This window comes from Pseudophryne corroboree, chromosome 3, assembly GCF_028390025.1.
Source record: "Pseudophryne corroboree isolate aPseCor3 chromosome 3, aPseCor3.hap2, whole genome shotgun sequence".
NCBI lineage: Eukaryota > Metazoa > Chordata > Amphibia > Anura > Myobatrachidae > Pseudophryne > Pseudophryne corroboree.
The window spans coordinates 431,916,216-431,938,299 of record NC_086446.1 but is presented as its reverse complement, the minus strand read 5'-3'; positions in this window follow the sequence as shown (position 1 = coordinate 431,938,299).

The following is a 22,084-nucleotide window of genomic DNA, read 5'->3' as shown; positions in this document are numbered from 1 at the left end:
TACTCTAATGGTATTAGGTCAGATTACTAACCACTGCACACACTTACGTGCGGTCCAGTCGTTCAGTACACAAACAACTAAGCTTATGTACGGAAAGACCAATGGAATCGAAACTTACGACTGCGAATTCCTTCAGCCAGAGCTTATATGGCCTATATGGGTGTTGCACCAACCCTTCTCGGTGTTGTGCCTGTGAACTGTATAGCGGACTTCCTTGTCGGCTGTACCTGGACCTCCTGGTCTGTTATGACCTCCTGGTCTTGTTACAGTGTGACCTCCTGGTCTTGTTAGTATGACCTCCTGGTCTGCTATACTCTAATGCTCAAAATTGTTTTTAACCAGAGATGCCTCCCTAGCCACCGTGCACGTCACTTACACGCATGTACCTCACGAGTACTCGACTTTTCTTGTGGTTCAACCTTTAAAAATTGTAAAAACACTCACTCATCACATGTACACTTTTGTTTCTATTTCTATTTCTGCGCAGAAATTTTTCTTTAGCCCAGCTGTGTTACCAATTAGGAGCAGGATCTGTTAATTTAAATTTTGGATTTCCAAAAATAGACTTGCGTTATTTATCGCCTGTGGCGCTCTTTACCGCTTTGCGTTACTTACCGCGTTGCGTTAAAAATCAACTTATCGTGACTTGAGCTACGTGGGCGTAACCGGACGCTCCGTTGCGTAATGTACGCTGCGTGCGTCCGCCTTTGGATTGCGTACACAAGTCTTTTGTTAGGGACACGTGTACGCAAAACAAAGATCCACCGTAACACAATTTATATTTTTATCAATGTAGATGATCCCTGGTCATCTACCACACAACACACTGACTTCGCCTTATCTCCCAGGCAAAACTGTGTGTTTGTCTATCTTTTAACTATATTACCTTTACTCTTAAACTATGAAATAACGGCAAATCTTTTTTTAGCACTTCTATCGACTATAAAACTGGCAGACAGGAGAGTGATATACGAAAATGAAAAAGAAAAAGAAATGCAGATATATATGTGTGCGTGCGTGTGTACGCAAGACAGAAAAATACAGTTTTAAAAGACACTAGCGTTTTGTTCTTACCTCCGGTTCCCGGATTCCTTCAGCACTCTTTTATCTAAGCGAAGCAGACACTTATCCCGTCAGCACTACGAGACAACCTCCCGCCCTTTGCTGAGGGATAATGTCTGCTGATCTACCTAGTGCAGATATGTGAAGGACAGGACGAGCCGCCAATTGATAAAGCTAAATATTTATCGTGTATATAACCCTTTATGAGGTCTAAGAACACTGTACGCTATCTACGTGAGAAGTACCGTAAGGGTACGCAAGTTGCGTATCGATCGCTTAGCCGTGATCGAGACGCTCAGGCGTCACGTTCACTCACGGCCAAGTGATCGCAGGCAGGCAGACTATTGGCAGTTGACTTATCGTAATGATTCGCTATAGCGTAGCGGCGCTCGGGACCACGAGGAGATCACCAGCGATGCAGACGCTCACAACGTTAAACCTTTATATCTATACCCTTAACAATGAAATACACAGTAAACCTTAATGTAGAGACAAAGTGTAAGTGCAACCTTGTGTAACCTGATTAACTACAAAGCTGTTTGAGCGTAACAGACACTCAGAGAATACTTAATACTATAAAGAATACACAGATATCTGGGCTTAGGGTCCGAAACCTATTATGTGTATTATGACTATTATTCTTGCAAAAGGAATCACAGTACAAATGATACACTACAATATAACATAAACCAACTAACCAGATAAACTACACAGGAAATACAATACAATACAATTAAAGGAAAATACGAGAGAAAGAGTAGAGAGAGAGAGGGAGAGAGAGAGAGAATTGGCTCACAGTAAGACAATATGATTACGGAGAAAACTTACGCACAAGGGGAAACGATTGCATGCGCCTCGATATCCAGCTCCCGATTATCAGCAATGAGAACCGTTGAAGAGAGTGAAGTTGGATATGGTCGGCCTGCTATTTATGCCCCACACACAATACAATTCAATGGTCCCTACAATCTCATTGTTCATTGGACACAGGAATTCGGCTTCGCATTATAACAAAAGGTCATAGGTTGATTCATACAGGTGGGCTGTGACTATTTCCAACTGCTCAGGTGGGAGGGAAACTGGGTTTCCCGCCGCATGGGTAATAAAGTGCAAATAAAGTAAATGTTCATAAACTTCTTATGTCCATAACTATTCGCACGAGCGATTGATCTGCTTCAAACCAACACCGGAATATTTCTAATTAAATATTCTTCCGATGGATACTAAACACCACTGTATTACTCCTATCTGACCCTTCGTATCAAACAAAGAGGGATTCCTCTGTTCATGAACATTCTATATTAACCAAACTTCCAGAATCTATCAAAGGGACCATGATCTACAAAATACATTATATAGTGGAAATATGTAACGAAAGAGTCGCCCGCTAGACGCATACAATCTCTACCGTAAATGCGCATACCGTGCGCCTGCGGGTGCCCGCAACAGCGAGTATGCGCACGCACGGGAGAGCGCACGCATGCGCAGCAGGGACACATATGAGGTGCAAATATGGTAGTGTGCATAGAGATATTTTTTCTGACTTTGACAGTCCACCCTTTGGCAGTCAATAATAACTGCCACTTCCTGAAAACATTTCAAAAGGAGAAAAATATATGTCAGGGGTTAATTCATTTCCATGGTTGGGTAAGGGAGGAGAGAGGAGTAGGTGGGAAGAGGGTATGACCTAGTGAGATAGCAGAAGCATGTGTGTATGAGTCCATGTTTGGGGGGTCATGTATCATCGTGCCGTACGTGTTGTAAATCAAGCTTCGAGGTATTGCGAAGTATACATTTGAATTCCTTCTTATCCTGTGGTACAGGTCTGTGGATGGGCTGTCAAACTTTACCGAGCTCTTTTCGGATTTTGAACAAAATGGGGAGCACATTTTAGTTGATGATACATGAATGGGGGAATATGTGATTGCTGATATCTGTGCCTGTATTCCCTATACTATGTGTGTCATTACCTGAGGGTTGTAGAAATGAAGAAAAGACATAATTACGGTAAATGCGGTGGTATTCTATGTCAGGTTAATGTACATCTGTCGGTTGAAGTTTTGTTCGGTATCAGTTGAAAGTCGTCTTCTTTGCGCTGTTTTGCTCATTAAGCGTGAGCAATAAGCTTTGTCAATGCCATTAGATTTACAAAAAATGTTGGGCTAGCGTAATTTTAAGAATTCTAGGGAAACTGGGGATCCATGGCAAAGTTCATCAAGTGTCCATATCTCAAGTGGTCAAAACTTCTTCTTTGGTCTATCCGTTGTCTGTATAGCGTCTCATCAACTTCCTCGTCCAAGGGGGTCTTGTTATCTTGGAGAAAAACCAGAAAAACAGGTGAAAGAAACGGACCGTAGAAATCGCATTTTCATCACATCATTGTTTCTATCGTTGGGTCGTAAATCAAATCCAGGTTAATTACAGTTTCCTCACTCCTCAAACTCATCACTCTGGTACTTTGTTTGCACCTCATTAAAGCCTGCCCGCATCTAAATATCAATCCAATCGATATAACGACACCTAAGATACATAGTAGAAACTTCCCAACATCCATTATGACTCCTTGAGCCCAGTCTCCCAAACCGGAGAACCAATTTCGCGGGTTCAACCATGACACCCAACCAGTCAGCTCATTACCTACAGCAGCAAGAGTGAGATTGTGTTTTCGGCGAAATTCCCACTTTAATTGGAGAATATCGTCCATCTTTTGGTCTATGACCTCTACCGGATCCTCGGTGCTATTCGTGATATACGTGCAACACTTCACGCCGTACTGTGTTGCCAATGTAACACAATATCCGCCTGTCACTGCTGTGAGGTAATTAAGAACCATTCTATGCTGTACCAGTTCTGTTTTATAAGCTTGAAGTTCTCTTCCAGTGTATCTAAACGTGTCATCATACATTTCAGTGATATTATCTAACAAATTGGCGAGTGCGGAAATGTATCTATAATTCATCACTCCTCGAGCGGTGCGAGTGAAATCTAACGCCACCAGAACCTGAATCCCGGTGGATTCATGGATCAGATCAGAGGCCGGATGCTCTAACCTTTCTGACAGTTGTCTTTTAACGAGGTGCTCGTAATGAGTGTGAGTATAAGGAGCTTGGGCACCACGGTGTATGTCTTTCATTTTATCATGAGTTACAGTCATTACTTCAGGCAATACTCTTCCAATATAACACAATCCTTCAGAGTTTGGGGCAAGCCACTTGTACGCCTTTCTCCCCCATATGAAATATGCATCATCGGGGAGAACATATGGGACGGAGAAAGACATTACCATATTACACACCTTCCAGGTGAAATCTCCTAGCCCTAATTCTTCCATCTGCTTAATGCACGTATCAGGTTGTACGATATGTGCACAGTATCCTGGTGATACTTCTCCAACTTTAGTAATCCTATTTCCTAAGGTGTATCTATACCGGAAAGATTTTCCTCTACTGGCTATGTGGCGTACAAGCTCTGTATCTGTAGGCATTCTATCTGCTCTATGTGAAAAGGTCATGGTGTGGTTACTCCATGATACTTCCCAATTTCCCGGCTTTCTGGGATTGGAGATGTTGAAACATAATAGGGACCTATCCACGTGGTATTGGTGGAGCTTCAAACTAGGAGGGCTGGAGATATTAAACCTCCGGTCCACCGGTCTCCCACCATTTAACTCAAGTACCTCCCCTATCGTTAAAGGAAATGGTACTAGCCCTGATTTGCTATGAAACTGAGGTACTTGAGAGCATACCCAACAATCTGTTTTGTTTAATACGTTACCCACTAAGGAGTGATAGTCACTCAATGGATGCCGGTCCATATGGATATTAAAACTGGATTGGCATTTCTTAATGCACCCATCCTCAATGACATTGTTACAGAGCCTACAGATACAGTTTTCTTCAGCTAACAATCCGTCACAATTTCTTCTATGATCAATGCTATCGGATCGTTTTCTGATACTCGCCTTTGCTTGTTGGTTAGGTTGATCTTGGAAAACTACGCCTCCATCTTTATCATCAGAACCCATTCCAGAACCTCTATCGACCTCCATGGTACTCTCGCCGGAACAGACTGCTCTGGTTAACATCATGGTCAACAGGAAAATCCGGATCACAGTCTCTTGGGGCAAGTCCATCTTTGAGGAGGAGACGAAGAAGAATGAGAAGGAGGAAAAAGAAATTTGAGGGAGAGGGGATGGGAAGTGGAGGAAAATAATAAAAGGGAGTGGGGAGTCGACAACAGCTCTCGGTCTTCAAGGCTCAGGTGCCGCCTCAGTCCTCCTGGAACAGACACTCCAGTGATACAACCTCTACCGTCTGTTCCTTATCACGGGACTTCTCTGGATCAGCAACCTTCTTGCAGTGGGATGAATGGACCCAAGTCTCTCTCTCAGCAACCTTCAATGCTGTAGTGCTAGTCAATAAGACCTGGTATGGTCCTTCCCATCTGTCAATAAGGCAACCTGAGCGTAGAAAATTTCGTATCATTACATAATCCCCAGGTTCAATGTCATGACAATTACTATCAGGTAGATCAGGAATCACCAACTTCAGATTATCATTTTGATTCCTTAACTGTTTACTCATGTTAATCAAGTACTTTACAGTCACTTCATTGTTACATTTCAAATCATCCTGAGGGTTAATCATGACATGCGGTTGTCGACCAAACAAGATTTCAAAAGGGGACAGATTAAGAGGGGACCTGGGAGTGGTTCTGATACTGTACAATACAATGGGCAAAGCTTCTGGCCATGTCAATCCTGTCTCTGCCATCACTTTACTCAATTTATTTTTAATAGTGCTGTTCACTCTTTCGACCTTCGCACTCGCCTGTGGACGGTACGGAGTGTGCAGCTTGCTATCAATTCCCATCAACTTACACATTCCTTGAAAGACATCACCTGTAAAATGGGTACCCCTATCACTTTCGATTATTCTAGGGATACCATATCTACATACAAATTCCTGCACAATTTTCTTAGCTGTAAACATAGCGGTATTTGTAGCTGCAGGAAATGCTTCGACCCAATTCGAGAAAACATCTATACAAACAAGTACATATTTCAAATTCCGACAAGGGGGTAATTGTATGAAGTCAATTTGTATTACCTGGAAAGGGCCGCCGGCAGGTGGGATATGGGATGGTTCTGTAGGTATTGCCTTTCCAATATTCTTTCTCAGACAGGTAAGGCATGACATTGCTCTTTTACTCGCATGAGAGGAGAATCCTGGGGCGCACCAATAGGCTCTTACCAATTTGCACATCCCCTCCTTGCCTAGATGAGTCAGCCCGTGAGCTGCTTCAGCCAGACATGGAAGATATGCTCTGGGGGCCACTGGTTTACCATTTCCATCCGTCCAGAGTCCTGAGGACTCTTGGCCACATCCCTTTGCCTTCCAGACTGCCTTTTCCTGTGTGGAACACAAATTTTGCATTTCACACAACTTCTGTGTGTTAATGGTATTAAATACCATCAGTTGTGTGGTGTCTGTCTGTATGGGGGTAGCAGCTGCTAACTTAGCAGCTTCGTCTGCTCGGCTGTTACCAAGTGATACCGGGTCTTGGCTATATGTGTGTGCTTTACATTTGATAACAGCCACTCTGTCGGGTTCCTGTATCGCTGTTAGAAGCCTTTTTATGTGAGCTGCATGCGCTACCGGTGTACCAGCTGCCGTCATGAAATTTCTGAGGCGCCATAGGGCTCCGAAATCATGGACTACCCCGAATGCGTATCTAGAATCGGTGTAGATATTGGCTGACTTACCCTTAGCCAATTCACATGCTCTGGTTAGGGCGACCAGTTCAGCAACCTGGGCTGAGTGAGGTGGGCCTAGCGGTTCCGCTTCTATGGTGTCTTGGTCATCTACGACTGCGTATCCAGTACACAAGTCTCCCGAGTCTGACTGTCTGTGACAACTACCGTCCGTGTAGAACGTGAGTTCTGCATCTTCCAGTGGGTTGTCACTGATGTCAGGCCTTGCGGTAAAATTTTGGGTCAAATATTCCATACAATCATGTGTATCTTCCTTTGTATTGAATCCTCCTTCCCCAGCACTCTCACCTTCCACCCTTTGTGCCTGACCAGGCACACCTGGGAGATATGTTGCAGGATTTAATGCACTGCATCTCCTTATGGTGATGTTTACGGGGGCCATTAGTGCCAATTCTCATCTTGTAAACCTCGCTGATGAGACGTGTCTGGTTTGGGCAGAATTCAATAAGGCTGATACTGCATGTGGCGTATGGATTGTGAGGTTGTGGCCTAGCACGACGTCTTCGCTTTTTGTCACTAGCAATGCTATCGCAGCAACGCTTCGCAAGCATGTGGGGAGGGATCGCGCTACCGTGTCTAGCTGAGCGCTGTAGTATGCAACTGGCCTGCTGGCATCACCGTGTTTTTGGGTTAGTACACCTGCCGCGCAACCAGCACTTTCTGTTCCGTATAGTTCAAAGGGTTTCCCATAGTCTGGCATACCTAGTGCTGGTGCCTGCGTTAGGCACTGTTTGAGTCTCTCAAATGCTGTTTCGGACTCGTCTGTATGCGAAATCCTATCAGGTTTGTTTGAGGAGACCATTTCCTGCAAAGGTAACGCTAAAATGGAAAACCCTGGGATCCAATTACGGCAATACCCACACATTCCTAAAAACGTTCTGATCTGTTGCTGGGTTTGTGGTAGAGTCATGTCTCTAATTGCTTGGATTCTATCAGCGGTCAGGTGTCTCAGTCCTTGTGTTAGACAGTGTCCCAAATATTTTACCTTAGTTTGGCATAATTGCAACTTGTCTTTGGACACCTTGTGTCCGGTGTCTGAAAGATGAAACAGGAGCTGTTTCGTATCCTTCAGAGATGCTTCCAGTGAATCTGAACACAGTAATAAATCGTCCACATACTGTATCAATACTGATCCACTGTCTGGTTGAAAAGACTGTAAACAATCATGCAAAGCCTGAGAAAATATACTTGGACTATCTATGAAACCTTGGGGTAATCGAGTCCACGTGTATTGGACTCCTCTGTATGTGAATGCAAACAAATATTGGCTGTCAGGGTGCAGAGGTACCGAAAAGAAAGCGGAGCAGAGGTCAATAACAGTGAAAAATTTGGCAGTGGGAGGGATTTGCATTAGGATGACAGCTGGATTTGGCACTACGGGGAACTGACTCTCAACTATTTTGTTAATCCCCCTTAGATCCCTAGCCTGTAACCCCTCCCCCCACTCTTCTTAACAGGGAAGATGGGACTATTGGCAGTGCTGGACGTTCTTACCAGAATGCCCTGTTGTAGCAAGCGCTCTATTACTGGGTAAACTCCTAACTCCACCTCTGGCTTCAGAGGATACTGTGGGATTTTTGGAGCTATCCTACCATCTTTTACTTGTACAACTACTGGAGCTACGTTTGCCATTAATCCAGTGTCCTGTCCGTCTTTTGTCCAAAGTGACTCTGGTATCTGAGATGTCATCTCTTCTATTTGGGATGGATTCCTATTTGTCATAATGGTATGTGACATTAATTTTGATGGGGAGTCTAACATGTCTCGCACTTCCTGAGCGTGTTTCTCAGGTATGTCCAAGAATACACCTTCAGGAGTACAATAAATGACGCACCCCATTTTACACAGTAAGTCTCTTCCCAGGAGATTGGTTGGTGCCGATGCAGCCAGCAAAAAGGAATGCTTGGTATGCAAAGGCCCTATTGTAATCTCGGCTGGTTTGCTAACAGGGTAGTGCTGGACTACTCCTGTTACTCCCATGGCTGGAATTGTCCTACCAGTGGTTCTCATGCCCACTGTCGAATTTATCACTGACTTGGCCGCCCCTGTGTCTACAAGAAAGTTTAAAGTTTTACCAGCTACATTAATTGCGACCTCGGGTTCACTTCCAAGATTGGCAATTAATTTTACTGGCTGCAGATTACAGGTATGGCCACACCCCTATTGGGTATGGTGACCTCCCTGAATCCCGCTGGCAGCAACTACTTGTGAGGGAGATAGTTGGGAACTACCAGAGGCATGCCAGTCTCTGTTTGGGGGATATCTTTTTGTTTCCCCTGTATGTGGCTCATAACTCCGTTTCTGCGGACCTTGCTCCCAATGTCGTGTGTCGTGTCGTTGTCTAGGGGGTTGGTATGATCTTTGCGAATTTTTCGCTCTACAGTCTCGTGCATAGTGCCCCTGTCTTTGACAAGAATAACATGTTATCATAGTTGACTTACCCACAGGGTTGGATGGTACATACGCAGGCTGCTTTGTGGTCAGAGCCTGTATACTTACTGACATTAATTTGTCACCTTGTTGTTCCCTGTGTCTGGTGATGTTTCTGTCGTGATCAATAGCAGCCTCTCTCAAAGTAGCCACAGACAGACCTCGCCAACATGGTTGCGTGGTCTGTACCCTAGTCTTCAATGACTCTTTTAAACCATCCATCAGTACCGATACTGCTACTTCCCGATGGTTTGTGTCTGTTTTAATGTCCTCTATACCTGTGTATTTTGCCATTTCTAATAATGCTCTGTGAAAATACTCTGCAGCTGTCTCTGACTCCTTCTGTTTAATGGATAATATCTTATTCCATTTAGCTACTGCTGGGAAATACTCTTTTAACTGCAAGTTTATTCTTTTCACATTATCTTGGTTGTACACATCTGTAAGAGGTACATCATGACCTAGTCCGCAATCAGCTAAAAATTGAGTTGCGTCGACATTTGAGGGTAAACATGCTCTCAGCAATATCTGCCAGTCTTTATTGTTGGGCTCTACAGTGTTACCTAAGTCTCTGATGTATTTTTGACTGGCAACTAAGTCTTTTCTAGGGTCAGGAAATTCAGACACTATGGTCCTTAATTCCATTCGGGAAAATGGAGTGTACATGGCAATGTTCCTAATGGGAGTGGCTCCTGATGCGTCTGTTTTCCCATTTGGCACTGCTATTACTCTAACAGGTGTAATTCTAACAACCTCATTTTGTGTAGATTCTACAGGCTGTGGTGAAATAGTTTCAGCATAATGCATGGTGCCGTACTTACCAGTTGATACGACCTCACCTATCCCTCCGCTAGGGGCCTTTACTAATCTCGTGGGTGGAGCTGTGCCTACTGTGGTCTCTGCTATGGTGGCTGCTAGAGAGAGCGCTGAAATCGTTGCCGATTCGTCCTCTTGATCACACTCCTGAGGAAAGTTCAAAACAGGGTACAACTTGCACGGGTTAATACTTGCATGGGTTAATGGGTTAACATTATCATTAACATTTACACAGTTACTAAGTGACTTTGTGTTACACCTTAGTGCGTCTTTCTCCGTAATCAACTTCTCTCCTGATATATATGGTGGCGGCGGGGCCGTGGCAATCAGTTTTCTGTTAGAGCCAGATCCTGCCGCCTGAGCCAAACCTCTCTGTATCTCACCTTCCTGTTGCCACAACTGTAAATAATCATAATGCTGAATTCGTCTCTTTGTTGATTTTATGAGACATATCCTCCTCCTTAAATTTTGTAACACTTCTGAGCTGAAGCTCCCTATTCTTGGGAATTTCTCCCCGTCATGCACAGTCATTCTCTCCCATTCATCACATAAAGTTTCTGTGTGACTTCCATATTTCTCACACATTATATACCTGGCCGACCCAATTGGTCGGACCACTGAATCAACCCGAACCGAGGTTGATCGCCCCCTACCTGAACAAGTGGCCCCCATAGTTCGAAAGTGTTGCTTTATTTAGCCAACCCTTTACGAAAAACCAAATGCCAACAATAGGCTGACGGTGGCGGTTTACCGAGTACCCCACTCACTCGCCCACGCCGACCTATACGACCTGATCACACCGATATGGTGCTGGCGTACTCGACCTAGGGCCCCTGCGACCTGAACCTCTATTTACTGGAACCTGTGAGGGTTATCCGAAGAACACTTACTCTTTCCAGTAACTATTGGTTGCTGGATAGTTCCTGAGTGAGCAGCGAACTTCCCTTAAAATAAAAAAATTACACAAATCACGTTAGAGTGTACAGATAGCGTTTGTGACCCCTTTACTCTAATGGTATTAGGTCAGATTACTAACCACTGCACACACTTACGTGCGGTCCAGTCGTTCAGTACACAAACAACTAAGCTTATGTACGGAAAGACCAATGGAATCGAAACTTACGACTGCGAATTCCTTCAGCCAGAGCTTATATGGCCTATATGGGTGTTGCACCAACCCTTCTCGGTGTTGTGCCTGTGAACTGTATAGCGGACTTCCTTGTCGGCTGTACCTGGACCTCCTGGTCTGTTATGACCTCCTGGTCTTGTTACAGTGTGACCTCCTGGTCTTGTTAGTATGACCTCCTGGTCTGCTATACTCTAATGCTCAAAATTGTTTTTAACCAGAGATGCCTCCCTAGCCACCGTGCACGTCACTTACACGCATGTACCTCACGAGTACTCGACTTTTCTTGTGGTTCAACCTTTAAAAATTGTAAAAACACTCACTCATCACATGTACACTTTTGTTTCTATTTCTATTTCTGCGCAGAAATTTTTCTTTAGCCCAGCTGTGTTACCAATTAGGAGCAGGATCTGTTAATTTAAATTTTGGATTTCCAAAAATAGACTTGCGTTATTTATCGCCTGTGGCGCTCTTTACCGCTTTGCGTTACTTACCGCGTTGCGTTAAAAATCAACTTATCGTGACTTGAGCTACGTGGGCGTAACCGGACGCTCCGTTGCGTAATGTACGCTGCGTGCATCCGCCTTTGGATTGCGTACACAAGTCTTTTGTTAGGGACACGTGTACGCAAAACAAAGATCCACCGTAACACAATTTATATTTTTATCAATGTAGATGATCCCTGGTCATCTACCACACAACACACTGACTTCGCCTTATCTCCCAGGCAAAACTGTGTGTTTGTCTATCTTTTAACTATATTACCTTTACTCTTAAACTATGAAATAACGGCAAATCTTTTTTTAGCACTTCTATCGACTATAAAACTGGCAGACAGGAGAGTGATATACGAAAATGAAAAAGAAAAAGAAATGCAGATATATATGTGTGCGTGCATGTGTACGCAAGACAGAAAAATACAGTTTTAAAAGACACTAGCGTTTTGTTCTTACCTCCGGTTCCCGGATTCCTTCAGCACTCTTTTATCTAAGCGAAGCAGACACTTATCCCGTCAGCACTACGAGACAACCTCCCGCCCTTTGCTGAGGGATAATGTCTGCTGATCTACCTAGTGCAGATATGTGAAGGACAGGACGAGCCGCCAATTGATAAAGCTAAATATTTATCGTGTATATAACCCTTTATGAGGTCTAAGAACACTGTACGCTATCTACGTGAGAAGTACCGTAAGGGTACGCAAGTTGCGTATCGATCGCTTAGCCGTGATCGAGACGCTCAGGCGTCACGTTCACTCACGGCCAAGTGATCGCAGGCAGGCAGACTATTGGCAGTTGACTTATCGTAATGATTCGCTATAGCGTAGCGGCGCTCGGGACCACGAGGAGATCACCAGCGATGCAGACGCTCACAACGTTAAACCTTTATATCTATACCCTTAACAATGAAATACACAGTAAACCTTAATGTAGAGACAAAGTGTAAGTGCAACCTTGTGTAACCTGATTAACTACAAAGCTGTTTGAGCGTAACAGACGCTCAGAGAATACTTAATACTATAAAGAATACACAGATATCTGGGCTTAGGGTCCGAAACCTATTATGTGTATTATGACTATTATTCTTGCAAAAGGAATCACAGTACAAATGATACACTACAATATAACATAAACCAACTAACCAGATAAACTACACAGGAAATACAATACAATACAATTAAAGGAAAATACGAGAGAAAGAGTAGAGAGAGAGAGGGAGAGAGAGAGAATTGGCTCACAGTAAGACAATATGATTACGGAGAAAACTTACGCACAAGGGGAAACGATCGCATGCGCCTCGATATCCAGCTCCCGATTATCAGCAATGAGAACCGTTGAAGAGAGTGAAGTTGGATATGGTCGGCCTGCTATTTATGCCCCACACACAATACAATTCAATGGTCCCTACAATCTCATTGTTCATTGGACACAGGAATTCGGCTTCGCATTATAACAAAAGGTCATAGGTTGATTCATACAGGTGGGCTGTGACTATTTCCAACTGCTCAGGTGGGAGGGAAACTGGGTTTCCCGCCGCATGGGTAATAAAGTGCAAATAAAGTAAATGTTCATAAACTTCTTATGTCCATAACTATTCGCACGAGCGATTGATCTGCTTCAAACCAACACCGGAATATTTCTAATTAAATATTCTTCCGATGGATACTAAACACCACTGTATTACTCCTATCTGACCCTTCGTATCAAACAAAGAGGGATTCCTCTGTTCATGAACATTCTATATTAACCAAACTTCCAGAATCTATCAAAGGGACCATGATCTACAAAATACATTATATAGTGGAAATATGTAACGAAAGAGTCGCCCGCTAGACGCATACAATCTCTACCGTAAATGCGCATACCGTGCGCCTGCGGGTGCCCGCAACAGCGAGTATGCGCACGCACGGGAGAGCGCACGCATGCGCAGCAGGGACACATATGAGGTGCAAATATGGTAGTGTGCATAGAGATATTTTTTCTGACTTTGACAAGTATATAATATATAGTAGTACGGTACAGTAGGCCACTGCTCTACCTACCTCTGTGTTGTCAAGTATACTATCCATCCATACCTGTGGTGCATTTTAGTTGTGCGCAGTATATATAGTAGGAGGACAGTGCAGAATTTTGCTGACCACCAGTATATAATATATAGCAGTACAGTACAGTAGTCCACTGCTCTACCTACCTCTGTGTCATCAAGTATACTATCCATCCATACCTGTGGTGCATTTTAGTTGTGCGCAGTATATATATTAGGAGGACAGTGCAGAATTTTGCTGACCACCAGTATATAATATATAGCAGTATGGTACAGTAGGCCACTGCTCTACCTACCTCTGTGTCGTCAAGTATACTATCCATCCATACCTGTGGTGCATTTTAGTTGTGAGCAGCATATATAGTAGGAGTACTGTGCAGAATTTTGCTGACCACCAGTATATAATATAAAGCAGTATGGTACAGTAGGCCACTGCTCTACCTACCTCTGTGTCATCAAGTATACCATCCATCCATACCTGTGGTGCATTTTAGTTGTATGCAGTATATATAGTAGGACTGTGCAGAATTTTGCTGACCACCAGAAAATAATATATAGCAGTACAGTACAGTAGGCCACTGCTCTACCTACCTCTGTGTCGTCAAGTATACTATCCATCCATACCTGTGTTGCATTTTAGTTGTATGCAGTATATATAGTAGGAGGACAGTGCAGAATTTTGCTGACCACCAGTATATAATATATAGCAGTACAGTACAGTACAGTGTGCCACTACTCTACCTACCTCTGTGTCGTCAAGTATACTATCCATCCATACCTGTGGTGCATTTTAGTTGTGCGCAGTACATATAGTAGGAGTACAGTGTAGAATTTTGCTGACTACCAGTATATTATATGTATATAGCAGTACGGTACAGTAGTCCACTGCTCTACCTACCTCTGTGTCATCAAGTATACTATCCATCCATACCTGCGGTGCGTTTTAGTTGTGCGCAGTATATATAGTAGGAGGACAGTGCAGAATTTTGCTGACCACCAGAATATAATATATAGCAGTACGGTACAGTAGGCCACTACTCTACCTACCTCTGTGTCATCAAGCATACTATCCATCCATATCTGTGTTGCATTTTAGTTGTGCGCAGTACATATAGTAGGAGGACAGTGCAGAATTTTGCTGACCACCAGTATATAATATATAGCAGTACGGTACAGTAGTCCACTGCTCTACCTACCCCTGTGTCATCAAATATACTATCCATCCATACCTGTGGTGCATTTTAGTTGTGCGCAGTATATTTAGTAGGTGGACAGTGCAGAATTTTGCTGACCACCAGTATATAATATATAGCAGTACGGTACAGTAGGCCACTGCTCTACCTACATCTGTGTCATCAAGTATACTATCCATCCATACCTGTGGTGCATTTTAGTTGTGCGCAGTATATATAGTAGGAGGACAGTGCAGAATTTTGCTGACCACCAGTATATAATATATAGCAGTACGGTACAGTGTGCCACTACTCTACCTACCTCTGTGTCATCAAGTATACTATCCATCCATACCTGTGGTGCATTTTAGTTGTGCGCAGAATATATAGTAGGAGTGCAGTGCAGAATTTTGCTGACTACCAGTATATTATATGTATATAGCAGTACGGTACAGTAGTCCACTGCTCTACCTACCTCTATGTCATCAAGTATACTATCCATCCATACCTGTGGTGCATTTTAGTTGTGCGCAGTATATATAGTAGGAGGACAGTGCAGAATTTTGCTGACCACCAGAATATAATATATAGCAGTACGGTACAGTATGCCACTACTCTACCTACCTCTGTGTCGTTAAGCATACTATCCATCCATACCTGTGTTGCATTTTAGTTGTGCGCAGTACATATAGTAGGAGGACACTGCAGAATTTTGCTGACCACCAGTATATAATATATAGCAGTACGGTACAGTAGTCCACTGCTCTACCTACCTCTGTGTCATCAAATATACTATCCATCCATACCTGTGGTGCATTTTAGTTGTGTGCAATACAAATAGTAGGAGGACAGTGCAGACTTTTGCTGACATCCAGTATATAATATATAGCAGTACGGTACAGTAGTCCACTGCTCTACCTACTTCTGTGTCCTCAAGAATACCATCCATCCATACCTGTTGCGCATTTTAGTTGTGCGCAGTACATATAGTAGGAGGACAGTGCAGAATTTTCTGACTACCAGTATATTATATGTATATAGCAGTACGGTACTGTAGGCCACTGCTCTACCTACCTCTGTGTCATCAAGTATACTATCCATCCATACCTGTGGTGCGTTTTAGTTGTGCACAGTATATATAGTAGGAGGACAGTGCAGAATTTTGCTGACCAGCAGAATATAATATATATCAGTACGGTACAGTAGGCCACTACTCTACCTACCTCTGTGTCGTCAAGCATACTATCCATCCATACCTTTGTTGCATTTTAGTTGTGCGCAGTACATATAGTAGGAGGACAGTGCAGAATTTTGCTGACCACCATTATATAATATAAAGCAGTACGGTACAGTAGTCCACTGCTCTACCTACCTCTGTGTCATCAAATACACTATCCATCCATACCTGTGGTGCATTTTAGTTGTACGCAGTATATATTGTAGGAGGACAGTGCAGAATTTTGCTGACCACCAGTATATAATATATAGCAGTACGGTACAGTAGGCCACTGATCTACGTACCTCTGTGTCATCAAGTATACTATCCATCCATACCTGTGGTGCATTTTAGTTGTGCGCAGTATATGTAGTAGGAGGACAGTGCAGAATTTTGCTGACCACCAGTATATAATATATAGCAGTACAGTACAGTAGTCCACTGCTCTACCTTCCTCTGTGTCATCAAGTATACTATCCATCCATACCTGTGGTACATTTTAGTTGTGCGTAGTATATATATTAGGAGGACAGTGCAGAATTTTGCTGACCACCAGTATATAATATATAGTAGTACGGTACAGTAGGCCACTGCTCTACCTACCTCTGTGTTGTCAAGTATACTATCCATCCATACCTGTGGTGCATTTTAGTTGTGCGCAGTATATATAGTAGGAGGACAGTGCAGAATTTTGCTGACCACCAGTATATAATATATAGCAGTACAGTACAGTAGTCCACTGCTCTACCTACCTCTGTGTCATCAAGTATACTATCCATCCATACCTGTGGTGCATTTTAGTTGTGCGTAGTATATATATTAGGAGGACAGTGCAGAATTTTGCTGACCACCAGTATATAATATAAAGCAGTATGGTACAGTAGGCCACTGCTCTACCTACCTCTGTGTCATCAAGTATACCATCCATCCATACCTGTGGTGCATTTTAGTTGTATGCATTATATATAGTAGGACTGTGCAGAATTTTGCTGACCACCAGAATATAATATATAGCAGTACGTTACAGTAGGCCACTGCTCTACCTACCTCTGTGTCGTCAAATATACTATCCATCCATACATGTGGTGCATTTTAGTTGTGTGCAGTACAAATAGTAGGAGGACAGTGCAGACTTTGCTGACCACCAGTATATAATATATAGCAGTACGGTACAGTAGTCCACTGCTCTACCTACCTCTGTGTCCTCAAGTATACCATCCATCCATACCTGTTGTGCATTTTAGTTGTGCGCAGTAAATATAGTAGGAGGACAGTGCAGAATTTTGCTGACCACAAGAATATAATATATAGCAGTACGGTATAGTAGGCCACTACTCTACCTACCTCTGTGTCATCAAGTATACTATCCATCCATACATGTGTTGCATTTTAGTTGTGCGCAGTACATATAGTAGGAGTACAGTGCAGAATTTTGCTGACTACCAGTATATTATATGTTTATAGCAGTACGGTACAGTAGGCCACTGCTCTACCTACCTCTGTGTCATCAAGTATACTATCAATCCATACCTGTGGTGCATTTTAGTTGTGCGCAGTATATATAGTAGTAGGACAGTGCAGAATTTTGCTGAACACCAGAATGTAATATATAGCAGTACGGTACAGTAGGCCACTACTCTACCTACTTCTGTGTCGTCAAGTATACTATCCATCCATACCTGTGTTGCATTTTAGTTGTGCGCAGTACATATAGTAGGAGGACAGTGCAGAATTTTGCTGACCACCAGTATATAATATATAGCAGTACGGTACAGTAGTCCACTGCTCTACCTACCTCTGTGTCATCAAGTATACTATTCATCCATACCTGTGGTGCATTTTAGTTGTGCGCAGTATATATAGTAGGAGGACAGTGCAGAATTTTGCTGACCACCAGATTATAATATATAGCAGTACGGTACAGTAGGCCAAAACTCTACCTACCTCTGTGTCGTCAAGTATACTATCCATCCATACCTGTGTTGCATTTTAGTTGTGCTCAGTACATATAGTCGGAGGACAGTGCAGAATTTTGCTGACCACCAGTATATAATATATAGCAGTACGGTACAGTAGTCCACTGCTCTACCTACCTCTGTATCATCAAATATACTATCCATCCATACCTGTGGTACATTTTAGTTGTGCGCAGTATATATAGTAGGAGGACAGTGCAGAATTTTGCTGACCACCAGTATATAATATATAGCAGTACGGTACAGTAGTCCACTACTCTACCTACCTCTGTGTCATCAAGTATACTATCCATCCATACCTGTGGTGCATTTTAGTTGTGCGTAGTATATATATTAGGAGGACAGTGCAGAATTTTGCTGACCACCAGTATATAATATATAGCAGTACGGTACAGTAGGCCACTGCTCTACCTACCTATGTGTCGTCAAGTACACTATCCATCCATACCTGTGGTGCATTTTAGTTGTGCGCAGCATATATAGTAGGAGGACTGTGCAGAATTTTGCTGACCACCAGTATATAATATAAAGCAGTATGGTACAGTAGGCAACTGCTCTAGCTACCTCTGTGTCATCAAGTATACCATCCATCCATACCTGTGGTGCATTTTAGTTGTATGCAGTATATATAGTAGGACTGTGCAGAATTTTGCTGACCACCAGAATATAATATATAGCAGTACAGTACAGTAGGCCACTGCTCTACCTACCTCTGTGTCGTCAAATATACTATCCATCCATACCTGTGGTGCATTTTAGTTGTGTGCAGTATATATAGTAGGAGGACAGTGCAGACTTTTGCTGACAACCAGTATATAATATATAGCAGTACGGTACAGTAGTCCACTGCTCTACCTACCTCTGTGTCCTCAAGTATACCATCCATCCATACCTGTTGTGCATTTTAGTTGTGCGCAGTAAATTTAGTAGGAGGACAGTGCAGAATTTTTCTGACCACAAGAATATAATATATAGCAGTACGGTACAGTAGGCCACTACTCTACCTACCTCTGTGTCATCAAGTATACTATCCATCCATACCTGTGTTGCATTTTAGTTGTGCGCAGTACATATAGTAGGAGGACAGTGCAGAATTTGCTGAACACCAGAATGTAATATATAGCAGTACGGTACAGTAGGCCAAAACTCTACCTACATCTGTGTCGTCAAGTATACTATCCATCCATACCTGTGTTGCATTTTAGTTGTGCTCAGTACATATAGTCGGAGGACAGTGCAGAATTCTGCTGACTACCAGTATATAATATATAGCAGTACGGTACAGTAGTCCACTGCTCTACCTACCTCTGTGTCATCAAATATACTATCCATCCATACCTGTGGTACATTTTAGTTGTGCGCAGTATATATAGTAGGAGGACAGTGCAGAATTTTGCTGACCACCAGTATATAATATATAGCAGTACGGTACAGTAGGCCACTGCTCTACCTACCTCTGTGTCATCAAGTATACTATCCATCCATACCTGTGGTGCATTTTAGTTGTGCGCAGTATATATAGTAGGAGGACAGTGCAGAATTTTGCTGACCACCAGTATATAATATATAGCAGTACGGTACAGTAGGCCACTGCTCTACCTACCTCTGTGTCGTCAAGTATACTATCCATCCATACCTGCCTTGCATTTTAGTTGTGCGCAGTACATATAGTCGGAGGACAGTACAGAATTTTGCTGACCACCAGTATATAATATATAGCAGTACGGTACAGTAGTCCACTGCTCTACCTACCTCTGTGTCATCAAGTATACTATTCATCCATTCCTGTGGTGCGTTTTAGTTGTGCGCAGTATATATAGTAGGAGGACAGTGCAGAATTTGCTGACCACCAGAATATAATATATAGCAGTACGGTACAGTAGGCCACTACTCTACCTACCTCTGTGTCGTCAAGCATACTATCCATCCATATCTGTGTTGCATTTTAGTTGTGCGCAGTACATATAGTAGGAGGACAGTGCAGAATTTTGCTGACCACCAGTATATAATATATAGCAGTACGGTACAGTAGTCCACTGCTCTACCTACCCCTGTGTCATCAAATATACTATCCATCCATACCTGTGGTGCATTTTAGTTGTGCGCAGTATATATAGTAGGTGGACAGTGCAGAATTTTGCTGACCACCAGTATATAATATATAGCAGTACGGTACAGTAGGCAACTGCTCTACCTACCTCTGTGTCATCAAGTATACTATCCATCCATACCTGTGTTGCATTTTAGTTGTGCGCAGTACATATAGTAGGAGGACAGTGCAGAATTTTGCCTACCTCTGTGTCATCATGTATACTATCCATCCATACCTGTGGTGCATTGTAGTTGTGCGCAGTATATATAGTAGGAGGACAGTGCAGAATTTTGCTGACCACCAGTATATAATATGTAGCAGTACAGTACAGTAGTCCACTGCTCTACCTACCTCTGTGTCATCAAGTATACTATCCATCCATACCTGTGGTGCATTTTAGTTGTGCGCAGTATATATATTAGGAGGACAGTGCAGAATTTTGCTGACCACCAGTATATAATATATAGCAGTACGGTACAGTAGGCCACTGCTCTACCTACCTCTGTGTCGTCAAGTATACTATCCATCCATACCTGTGGTGCATTTTAGTTGTGAGCAGCATATATAGTAGGAGGACTGTGCAGAATTTTGCTGACCACCAGTATATAATATAAAGCAGTATGGTACAGTAGGCCACTGCTCTACCTACCTCTGTGTCATCAAGTATACCATCCATCCATACCTGTGGTGCATTTTAGTTGTATGCAGTATATATAGTAGGACTGTGCAGAATTTTGCTGACCACCAGAAAATAATATATAGCAGTACAGTACAGTAGGCCACTGCTCTACCTACCTCTGTGTCGTCAAGTATACTTTCCATCCATACCTGTGTTGCATTTTAGTTGTATGCAGTATATATAGTAGGAGGACAGTGCAGAATTTTGCTGACCACCAGAATATAATATATAGCAGTACGGTACAGTAGGCCACTACTCTACCTACCTCTGTGTCGTCAAGTATACTATCCATCCATACCTGTGTTGCATTTTAGTTGTGCGCAGTACATATAGTAGGAGGACAGTGCAGAATTTTGCTGACCACCAGTATATAATATATAGCAGTACAGTACAGTGTGCCACTACTCTACCTACCTCTGTCTCGTCAAGTATACTATCCATCCATACCTGTGGTGCATTTTAGTTGTGCGCAGTATATTTAGTAGGTGGACAGTGCAGAATTTTGCTGACCACCAGTATATAATATATAGCAGTACGGTACAGTAGGCCACTGCTCTACCTACATCTGTGTCATCAAGTATACTATCCATCCATACCTGTGGTGCATTTTAGTTGTGCGCAGTATATATAGTAGGAGGACAGTGCAGAATTTTGCTGACCACCAGTATATAATATATAGCAGTACGGTACAGTGTGCCACTACTCTACCTACCTCTGTGTCATCAAGTATACTATCCATCCATACCTGTGGTGCATTTTAGTTGTGCGCAGTATATATAGTAGGAGTACAGTGCAGAATTTTGCTGACTACCAGTATATTATATGTATATAGCAGTACGGTACAGTAGTCCACTGCTCTACCTACCTCTATGTCATCAAGTATACTATCCATCCATACCTGTGGTGCATTTTAGTTGTGCGCAGTATATATAGTAGGAGGACAGTGCAGAATTTTGCTGACCAACAGAATATAATATATAGCAGTACGGTCAGTATGCCACTACTCTACCTACCTCTGTGTCGTTAAGCATACTATCCATCCATACCTGTGTTGCATTTTAGTTGTGCGCAGTACATATAGTAGGAGGACAGTGCAGAATTTTGCTGACCACCAGTATATAATATATAGCAGTACGGTACAGTAGTCCACTGCTCTACCTACCTCTGTGTCATCAAATATACTATCCATCCATACCTGTGG